A 10,150-nucleotide genomic window follows, 5' to 3' on the forward strand; every position below is an offset into this window, starting at 1 on the left:
CTGGGGTGATGTGCACAGCAGTGGATCTGTTCGGATTTTTTTGTTCAGGCTTTTGAGAGCAAATTCCCATCAGAAAACCCCACGCCCATCATTTATGACAAAGCTCTATAGTCCCCTGCCAGGCAGCATGGTTCTGCATCATCCAGTGACAAGCCAGCCCTTTGCCTTGTAAGAGATTATTACTGCCTTAGGAGATAGAGCAGTAATCAACTATCTCAAGGCTTGAGTCTCTGGCATGTGGGTCAGGTTTAACTGCCTGGCTCCTTTTGGTGATTTTGTAGAAGATCACCAGTTCCACACTGACTTGTAATATCTCACAGACTCCTAGATCCCATCGGTCCCTACAGTACTGTTCGTGCCTTGCGTAGACCTTCCATGGTACTGATGTGGATCAAGTGCATGGGGATTAGAGTTGAAGGGATGTGGCAGAAAAGGCTATTTCTGTCCTGGCTCAGCTCAGCGATATGTTGAGAGTCTGATGCCAAGTTGTTACATATTGTCTTGGCTGATGATTGGTGGTTGTACAGGGAACAGGCACTAGCAGAGTTAATTGATGTAGATTATTATTTTTAATAAGGTAGTAACCTGTGTCGTATGCATGTGCTTTGGGCAAGGATTGTGCACTGCAAGGCACAGCCTGATGTGAACTCATTTCAGAGCTGGCTGTTGCTGGAGATAGACGTATGCATCCATCTCCCTTCCTCATCTGCTGCTCACCCTCCTATTGTGCGAGTCCCCACTGGTGTATTTGAGACTCACCTTAGCTACAGGCACAGTGGGGAAACACAGGCAACTGCTGGACAGAGCATCCAGGAGCTGATTTCAGAGGGGCTTCTAGTGCCACGGTGAAAAAAGGCACACCTGACACCACTCACACCAGCAACCCCACCCCCAGTCCCCCTCACCCCCAACACCCACTGCCAAATCTTAGGCACACGCAAGCCCTCAGGATACGATGGACATGACAAAAACCTCTTAAGCCTATGCTGCAGTGGGGAAAAAAATGCAAATGCTTAATGGCAATGAGCTCAGGACTTGCCTGGCCTGAAGATGCAGCATCCTGGCAGCATTAGCATGAGCTCCTGATGTACAGCACCAGTCACCGCCCCAGAAGGGACTGTTTGTTGGTTTTTGGGTTTTTTTCCCCTCAGCTCCTTACCCTGTGGTGCCTCCTCTTGCCCCCATCTCCTAGGACATGGCAGGCTTTCACCATGCAGGTCACAGATGGTACTCAGTACCTCATTCTGTCTATGAGCTGCTCCCTCACTTATTGAGCAAAGCCTTTTCACATGGCGAAAAGACACTATTTTGCCTTAATGCCACCATTAAGGGCTTGGCAGAGATGCTCAGTCATGCACTACCAAGGGAAGATGTGATAACGGGCTGTCCATGAGGACTGAGGAGTCTAGGAACCTGCTTCCTAGAAAATGCCCTGGTATTTCCACTGAAGAGGACTGTGAGCTGACTGTGAGGCTTGTGACATCTCTACCCACACCACAAAGGTGGAGCATTGCTTCCTCTCTGAAACGGCCAAGCCCTACTGCTTCAGGACAGCAAACCTGCATGCACCAGAAATGATGACAAATGTGGCATAGAGAGAATCAGGTCAATGAAACCAGAATGTGCCAAAGGGAATGACAAAGACACTGGGTGAGCTGCACGCCCCCCATGCTGCTGGGCAGCAGGCTTATCTTTCTGCACTTTGAAGCTGGTCTCAAATGCCACTGGTTCTTCTAATCAGCACCAAAGCTGGTGCCCTTGTGATCAGCCACCAATAGCAGACGTTGATAGAAATGTTTCAGTCTCAGCGCAGAGGTTGTTTTCCTGCTGCAGTGCAGAACAACTGTTTTCCACTGGAGTTTGATCAAGGCTAGCCCAGACAGTGCTGCTGCTTCCCATGAGCAGGCTGTTGATCTCCAGTAAATTTTAGAAGTTTCCAAAATTTACAATTTCTCATACACTACTTTATTAGGTCGTTCTGCTAATGATAAATAAGGAAAAAAAAAGAAAAATAAAAAGAAAAGGAAAAAAGAAAGAAAAGGACTTAGAGAGGAACTTGAAGTAAAAAGCTGTGAAGTTGCCTCATTTTGAAGACTGCATAATTCATTGAATCTTGGAGACAGAAAGGCTGGCGACGTGTAAGGCTGGAAAGCTTTGGTTTGTAGAATAAACTCATCCTTAGAAGTCAGAAGTCAGGGTGGGTTACAAGAGCAGGCTCCAGCTGTGCACTGTGACCCCAATGTGCTCCTGTCCAATAGCTGAAGCTTCCAAGGTCAGGCATTGTAGCCATGCCCTGAGAGCTGTGCAATAATGCTGCCCGTGTTTGCACCCAGCCCCTGCTGCTCATGTGCTGTTCTGTGGTTTTCCTGACATTCTTCTCCCTGTTCCTTTGTTTCTGTTTTTGTCTGAGCTTTCGTATGTGAATGTTTGAGCTTGTTCATCTGTTTCAGCTGAAAAACTCCACATGCTCCAGCAAAATGCTAATAAGAAGCATTAGCTGTAGCTAATTGAGCTGCTTCTATGATCCTCCATAATTATGTCCTGATACAGCACCTACTCTGAGAAAGGCTGTATAAGAAAGGCAGAATGGATGCCAGTGATAATCAGATACAAGACCTGGGAAAAGCATTTAATTTTCTTACCCAAATTAAGATATTTTGGATTGATTACCTCACTAAATATTTGCTGTTGAGAGTGAACTAAGCTGCTGCTGGTGGTGACAGCAAAGGGAATGATGGGTGCTCAATTATTTACAGTCTTGCTTGGCTAGCTGAGTGCGCGCCAGGAATGCAGAAAGAGCCGTCGCTGGAAATCTCATCGGAGATTTTTCATTGGGAGTAAAAAGCAAGCAATGACAAGGGGGAATGTTCTCCTGAGTCAGAATGCTGAAACTTGTCCAGTGATAAATTGAGCTGTCACCAGAGCTTGATTATCACATCCAGAGCATGCCTTCCCCCAATCTTTCCCCAAACTCCTTGAGTTTGCAGACAAGAACCATATAATCGGGTTGGCAGAGACCTTTGAGGTCAGCAGGTGCCATTGCTTGCAGTGCCTTTAGAAATCACTGTTAATAAATGCACTAGCTTTGTCCTAACCTAGCTTGTAGGTCTTTTATTGGTGCAGCCCTTAGTTGGGTTAGATGTATTGCACACTCAGCATGTGTGGCTGACTCCCTTGCTGGCTGAGCAGTCAAGGCCTTGTCCATCCTGATCTTCCATGGATCTCTATAACTCACAGAGGTAGAGACAGATCCTAACAATCAGAACCAGATTTATAAGCTGTGCAGAGATGATGCAAATTGTCACAACATTTTATGAGTGTTGTCCAGGAGAACTGCAATCATAAACCATACAACAAGCTTGCAAGTGAAGCAAAATCCATGTGTTCTTCAAAATGGGAGGAGAATTTTGCAACAGTAGACATTAATAAGCTATGAAATACGGGTTGCTGTTTAGGAAGCTAAAGTATCAATGACAAGCTATACAGCCAAGCAGAGCTAGCAGTGTGAATGGTTTTATACAGAGATATATAGATATAGATACACAGACACAGATATAAAAAAGAAAAGGAATCCTTGCAGTGGCATTACATATCTCTGGTTGCAGATGCTAAAACTGTTGTTAAGGATCTAGAAAATCTTAGATGAGTTGAAGCCATATATTTAGGAAGAAGCAGTATAATGTCATCTTACACTCACTGCAAAATAGGAATCGCATGAACCCCAGGCTGCAGTTTGGGAGGCCTATGGGGAGATCATTCCCCTTTCCACTGAACTGGGGCAGGCGAGTAATGGTCTAGACTGTTAAAAGCTGCTTATCAGGACAATGTCCTGTGAGGATGTGGACTTCTTCCCATCTGTCTTTGTAGGTGCCTGATTGCACTGGCCCATGCCAGCTCCAGCTCTGCAGTCAAGCCTGGACCTGGGACTGCCACTGAGACCTGAGCAACAAAAACGTGAACTGCTTCATGCTGCTACAGACATTGCTCACGTTTATTCATCCCATTATAGTGTTTCTATTTGTTCAATTGCAACAGTAACTCTAGGCAAGATGCCAAAAAGCATCTGCTAATATTACACATATAATTATGACAATGATACAATTGCAAGTTCACCTTCACTTGCTGTTATGAGATGGTGCTAATTTGTCTGATAAAGGGAACTATGATGACATACTCTACATGCAAGCTTATTTTAGGCCTTATTTAAAGCATAAGTTACTGAAGGGATCAACATGTTAATATGTATATGTATTTTCCACTAACAGACTTCCATCCTGATCAGCTGGAGAGAGGAACAACGAGGACATTGGTGCTGTTTGTGTTTGTGGAGTACTGTGTTTTCTTCCTGTGTTGATTACTGTGGCTGGCTGTTTGTGCATGTTTGTGTACACACCTGTTGTCAATACACGCTCAGTCTCACCCCTGGTGCATCTCAGGCACAGAGCCTTGCCTCTATCAGGCTACACGATACAGCAAATCCTAACTCACACTCACGTTCTTCTCAGATGTTCGTGCTGGGCTTGGGGAATACAAGGCACAGTGAAGAGCAAAGGATCAGATGGGTGCATGTCCTCTGAGACCTTAGGAAATGAATGTTTCTCATGGATAAACTTTGCTTGCCCCTGCAGGACTGTCTGTGGGTCAGTTTGCACCTACTCCCTGTGCCCTTAAAGAACTTCTGTAAACTGCCCTGAAAAGGGTTTCAGAGGTGCTGTCCATCTGTGAAAAACCCTACCTTACTGCAATGTTGGACTATGCAGGCATGAAGCACCTTCACCTATGCTGAGCCATTTCTGCATGCCTTCAGCTGCCTGATCCAGCTTGCCCCTGGCTAAGGAGGTATACCTCACACTTTTGGTCCTGAATCTACCAGGACAACCTCTCCAAAGTATTGGCTCCTGAGCCCAAAGCCTTGCTCAGTCTCCTTTCTTTAACACACATCATTTTGAAAAGATCAGATGGGACCTCTCCAACAAAGTTTGGTGACATATCCCTTTATTTGGATTGAAGAAATGGCCCAGTGAGGTCCTTGGTCTGCAGATGTGAAGACAGAAGTTGGTAGCACACTACTATGTGGGCACCCATACAGTGCTCAGGTCAGATGAAAGGTCCAGGAGGTCACAGCTGAACTTGGTTTTTATCCCACCACAATGCTAGCACCTTGAAATGCACTAATAGGCCTTAATGACCCTGACCTGCCTCACCCCACACCATCTGCTCCCGTGCCCACCAGTCCTATTTCAGCTCAGCCAGGGGCACCAAGTCCCTGACTGAGTTACATCAGAGAATGCCGATTTCTTGCTCAGCCCCCAGCTACCTTTCCCCAGGGTGTCCAAGCATTCTGAGGATACCCTAAACAGCTGATGCAGTAGTTGGATCTGATGTTGTCTTAGTGCATGAGCTCCCATGGCCAGGTAGGTTAAGTGGAGGACCAGCACCCCTATACCTCTCCATTGCATGAAGAAACGGTCTTGCTGTAGGAAAACTTTGCAGTGACTGTCTCCACGGATCTTGTGACAACCCTATGTTATTTTGCCAAGCTGTCTTCTGTTTGGCTTGCCCTGAACACTTTTTTTTCCTGCTCTACTATAGGCTCTCAGACCTCCTGCTTTGCTATCAAGGAGAAACGTGGAATAACAGTGGCACCAAGTGGGCATATGTGAGAACGAAGCAACTAAAGCACAGCCTCAGGGGACGGATGTTGGAGAGGGAATTGTGACTAAGTAAGACTCACCATAAAGCTTTTTGTGGTCAGGGCATCCCACAATATGATCTAGTACTGGTGGAAGTCCAGCCCTGAACAGTTGGTTGTGGACCTCCAAAGACTCTTCCTCCAACATGGCTCTGGCATACCAGGAAAGGTAAAGGGGATGTAAAAGAGCAGTTCAACCTCTTCTGACACAGCATCATCTACAGATGATCAATCATCTACAGATTTCCCACTAGCAGCAGAAAGGACAGAGCCCTAGTAAAATGGGGACTGGTAGAGGGAACACCCAGCACCCATGCAGATTCTTGCGGTCTCTTTTCCACCCACGAGTCCTGGCAGGGCAACAGCAGGCAGCTGATGCAAACCAGCCACAACAGATTTTGGACACCTGTGAGCACTCCCTTTCCAGTCTCTTTAGCTTCAGCATGTAAGTACAACACCTTTCTCCTGAAGCTGGTGTCTTCCAAGAGTAATTTCATTTGCTACTTTTAGCTTCCAAGTAGGGGGTCTTTCTCCTCTCCTCCAGCCATTCCTGTTCACTATCAGCAGGGTTGTGCCTATTTCTGCCAGTCAGATAAACGCTCAGGGCTTGTTTCAGCCTCCTGAAGATCTCTGAGCCCACTGCTGTACTGCAGCAATGAGTTTCGCAGGTTAAACCCACATGAAGTGTTTGCAGTGTGTTGCCACTACCACTTAACAACATGTCTCCCTGTTGTTTTCTGCATCAGAAATCTGCTGGCTACTCTCTGAATCCTTTTGGCAGAGGGATGACTGAAGGCAGCTGCTATACTTGCATCCACAGTGCTGCCTAACAGTTTGCTTTCATGGTACTTGGAAATGGAGACATTGCTCACCTGGGACCTGGCCACAGTGCAATTTGGGACTTAAAAGATGCATTCAGCTCATATGGAGGGAGAAGGAATTTTTCATGCTGTCCCTGTTACTGCAACAGCTGCACTCAAAGTGAGCCATCAGGCCTGGGAAGATGCTGAGCTGTGGATGCTCCTCAGGGAAACAGCAGGTTGACACCTCTCCAAGGGAAAGGATGGGATGAGCCACATAGCTTTGCCCTAGGTTTTGGTCCTCTCTGCTCCTCCCCTGCCCTCCCCCTTAAGAGGCATCTTCCATCCTGATGTCTAACCTCCAGTAGCATCATTAAGTAGCCTGCGTTGGTCTGGAAATCATCTAGCCAACACACACCCCCACCCCCCAAAGCAGGTGCTCCTCGCCAGGCTTTTAACTACTATTGACTGGGAGGGTGCCGAGTCTGATGTGGGGAGGCACTGCTGCAGCTGCAGGTGAGTTGACCCAGTTGATAAAGAGCTTCTTCCATCCCACAGATGCTTTCTTTCCACACTCCTGTGAAAGTGCTGGTAGGAATCACCTGTGAGCCTCTTCACAGTAGCATGGTAGGATGGAGCTACCTGGCTGTAGCAAGTAACATGAGCCATTGGGAGACTGAGCCCAGAGGAAGTGAGGTTAGCATCTAAGATGGGAGGAAGTGGGAATGGAAGGGAGAAGACAAGGTATTAGATCAGCTAGGCAGGACTGTGAAAGTCATAGAGTCACAGAACAGTTTTGGTTGGAAGGGATCTTAAAGATCACCTAGTCCTTGCTACGTCGAGTGCCAGAAGTTCCCCTGAGTGACTGGGAACATTAAAGGGAGAAAAGAAAAAGCTAAAGAAATGCTAAAATGCACTTTCTGACTCAGAAGGTCCCTAAAAAACAATTAGACAAATGACACTCTATATTTGCTGGGATTTACAGACTTTTTTCAACAGCTGTTGGCAGCAGCGAGACCCTGTGCACCAATCCTGGCATTTCCACATATTGAAACAAACTGTTTTGAGTTTACCAGTACACACAGTGACCCACCTGTAGGTTCATCCTCTCCACTACCCAGCACCCTCCAGCCTTCATGCCCTCCACAAGCTTTATAAGGGGTTAGTCAGGTTTTACATTTGAATAACTGATAGAAAAGTTAAATCCTGAAAGATTAAAATTAACCACTGTGAAGTGTTGACAGAATAAAGTGTGAAACCAAAAATCTTGTATTTGTAATTACTCTTTGCTTAATTTTCTCCCATTTTTGATGCATTCTGGTGTCTTGATGTAAATGTTGTGCATTTCCACATCAAAAGCCTTACTTGTTACAGGCATGCAGCCTTGCAGGGTGTAATTCAGATCCCCTTCCCATATCTGTGCGCGTGTGCATGTGAGTGGAGAGCTAAAGGAATGGGGCAGAGAACAGGGTTTTTACAGGCAAGGATGAAATGCAGCTGACATCAGCAGGCTGTGAGAGAGAGGGAAAAAACTGGACTTAATCACCTTCAGAAACAAACTTACAATCTGATAAAAATGATTCCCAGTTAGTTAGAGATAATACAGCTAATTTGCATGAGAGGTGTGATAGGGACAGGCTTGTGACTAAGAATCCTATCAAGACTCCAGAAATACTGGCTTCATATAAGCTTTCCTCTTTGCTTTTCAGTGTTCCGGGAATTAGTGAAACTTGAATCCTCTTGATGTTTTGTTGGCCAGCTATTTATTATCTTTTGGATGTGATTGATCTGGATGTGCTGACAAAAAGCTGCTTGTCTTTAGCAGCATCTTTGATGCCATCTTTGTTGTGCTGGGTGGAATATAAAAACATTTCTTCATCATCCTCTGGTATACGTGCATCATGCAAAGCAGAAGTAGCTGCACTTTTCTGGCTAATTTAATTTTTTTTCTTTCTCACTTGTATTGGAAATAGAAGCCTTTTCTGTAACTATCTTGTTCTACCTGGATAGAGATGCGTATATACATTTAATTTCCATGTAGGCCTCTAAATTAAAGGAACTTTTCTGTGAGGAATTAGGAGGAAGAACAGGACTCCCAGCCTCCCACCTGTAGAGGCAGAGGAACTATCTGCAGGCAGATTTGAGAGCTGTAATGCTGAAGAGGGATAGGGGCTATGAAGATGAGACATGGCCACTTGGTCCTTTCTGCTTAGGCAGAGCTCAGCGATGCAGCTGACAGCCATGAACTGGATCTGCAGAGGCAGCTTGGTCCTGCTGTCTGACTAAACCTCCTTAGAGGCTGCCCTTTCCCTATGTGTTAGACACCTCTTAAAAAAAGAGAGAGAAATAACACAAGAACCATAAATTAAAGCAAAAACTAGCTCAAGGCCATAACAGAGGGTGTTGTTTATGCATTTTGCTTCTTGTTATGCCCCAGCATTTCTTCCACCTGCCTGTTATGCGTCTGCATGGCAAACCCCGTTAGTCACTGGTTTGTGGGAAGCTGTGGAGCAGCTCCGTGGCTTCCATGTCAGCATCGAGCAGCAACTCCCTCGTGTCTCTGGCCACAGCTGCAGCCCCGCCAGAACGAGGGGCTTTCCACGTTGCGTTTTGCTCGTTTTGTCTTTGTCACTTTTCCCTTCCAGTGGAGGAAAAATAACCACAACCCACCCCAAACCCCAACAAACAGATTCCTGCGAGGAAACTGCCTTCGAGGGGCTGCCTGCGTGCTGGGACCCCGGCTGGCAGCTGCGGGAGGGGCTGTGTTGTCCCTGCGGGGTGCGACACGGCGGCGGCGGCCTTTCTGCTCTTCCTGCCCTTCCCTTCGTGCCCTCCCCACCGTGCGGAGCCCCGGCCGCCGCCACTCCCATGGAGACTCGGGCAGCCGGGCCGCCCCGGGCGGAAAGGGCAGTCCGCGAGGGGACAAAGGGAGAGCGGGGAGGGGTGGGGAAGCGCCGGAAAAGGGGGAGGGATCCAAGGGGAAGAGGCCTGAGGCGGCCTGAGAGACCCCCAGGACCCCCGGCCCGGTCATAGGGAGCCCTCTGGAGCGAGCAAGAAAAGCGTGGCCGGGGCTGGCTCTGGAGAGACCCGAGTTGGCCGGAGCGGTGTCCGGGCGGGTGTGCAGGGGACACAGGCAGCAAGAAAATACCAGGTTGCTGGAGGGAAAAGAGAGCTGAAAGCAAGAGCTGGGAGCAGCAGAGGTGGCTGCAGTTCCTGCAGAGGTGGCACAGGTGAATCCATCAGGCTGAGTGACAAATGTAAGTGATAGACAGGATTTGGGTTTCCAGAGAAATCCTCGTGAGTGCGGGGTGGGGTTTTGTTTTGTTTGTTTTTTGTTTGTTTGGTTTGTTTGTTTCTGTTCTTTTAAAGAGAAAAGAGACGAAACCTGAAGCACTGTGGTTAGGAAGAGCCAGAGGGTGGAGGGATTTGGCAGAGCTCGGGCAAGCCAGTTGCAGAGCACTGGCTGCTCTGCGGAGCGGAGGTGCCGGGGAGGTGGCACTTCCATGGTGTGCCCCAGGAGTGGCTGGGAGTGATCAGTCGCACGTGGAGAAATCAGACAGTGTGCCCGTGCTGTCCCAACAGAGTCAGGTATCCACGGTAAACTGAGGCACAGTGCCTCCACTGCAATTCATGAAGCACAGGGGTAAGATGGCAATTT

The sequence above is a fragment of the Falco cherrug genome, chromosome 19 (assembly GCF_023634085.1).
Source record: "Falco cherrug isolate bFalChe1 chromosome 19, bFalChe1.pri, whole genome shotgun sequence".
In the NCBI taxonomy this organism is placed as follows: domain Eukaryota; kingdom Metazoa; phylum Chordata; class Aves; order Falconiformes; family Falconidae; genus Falco; species Falco cherrug.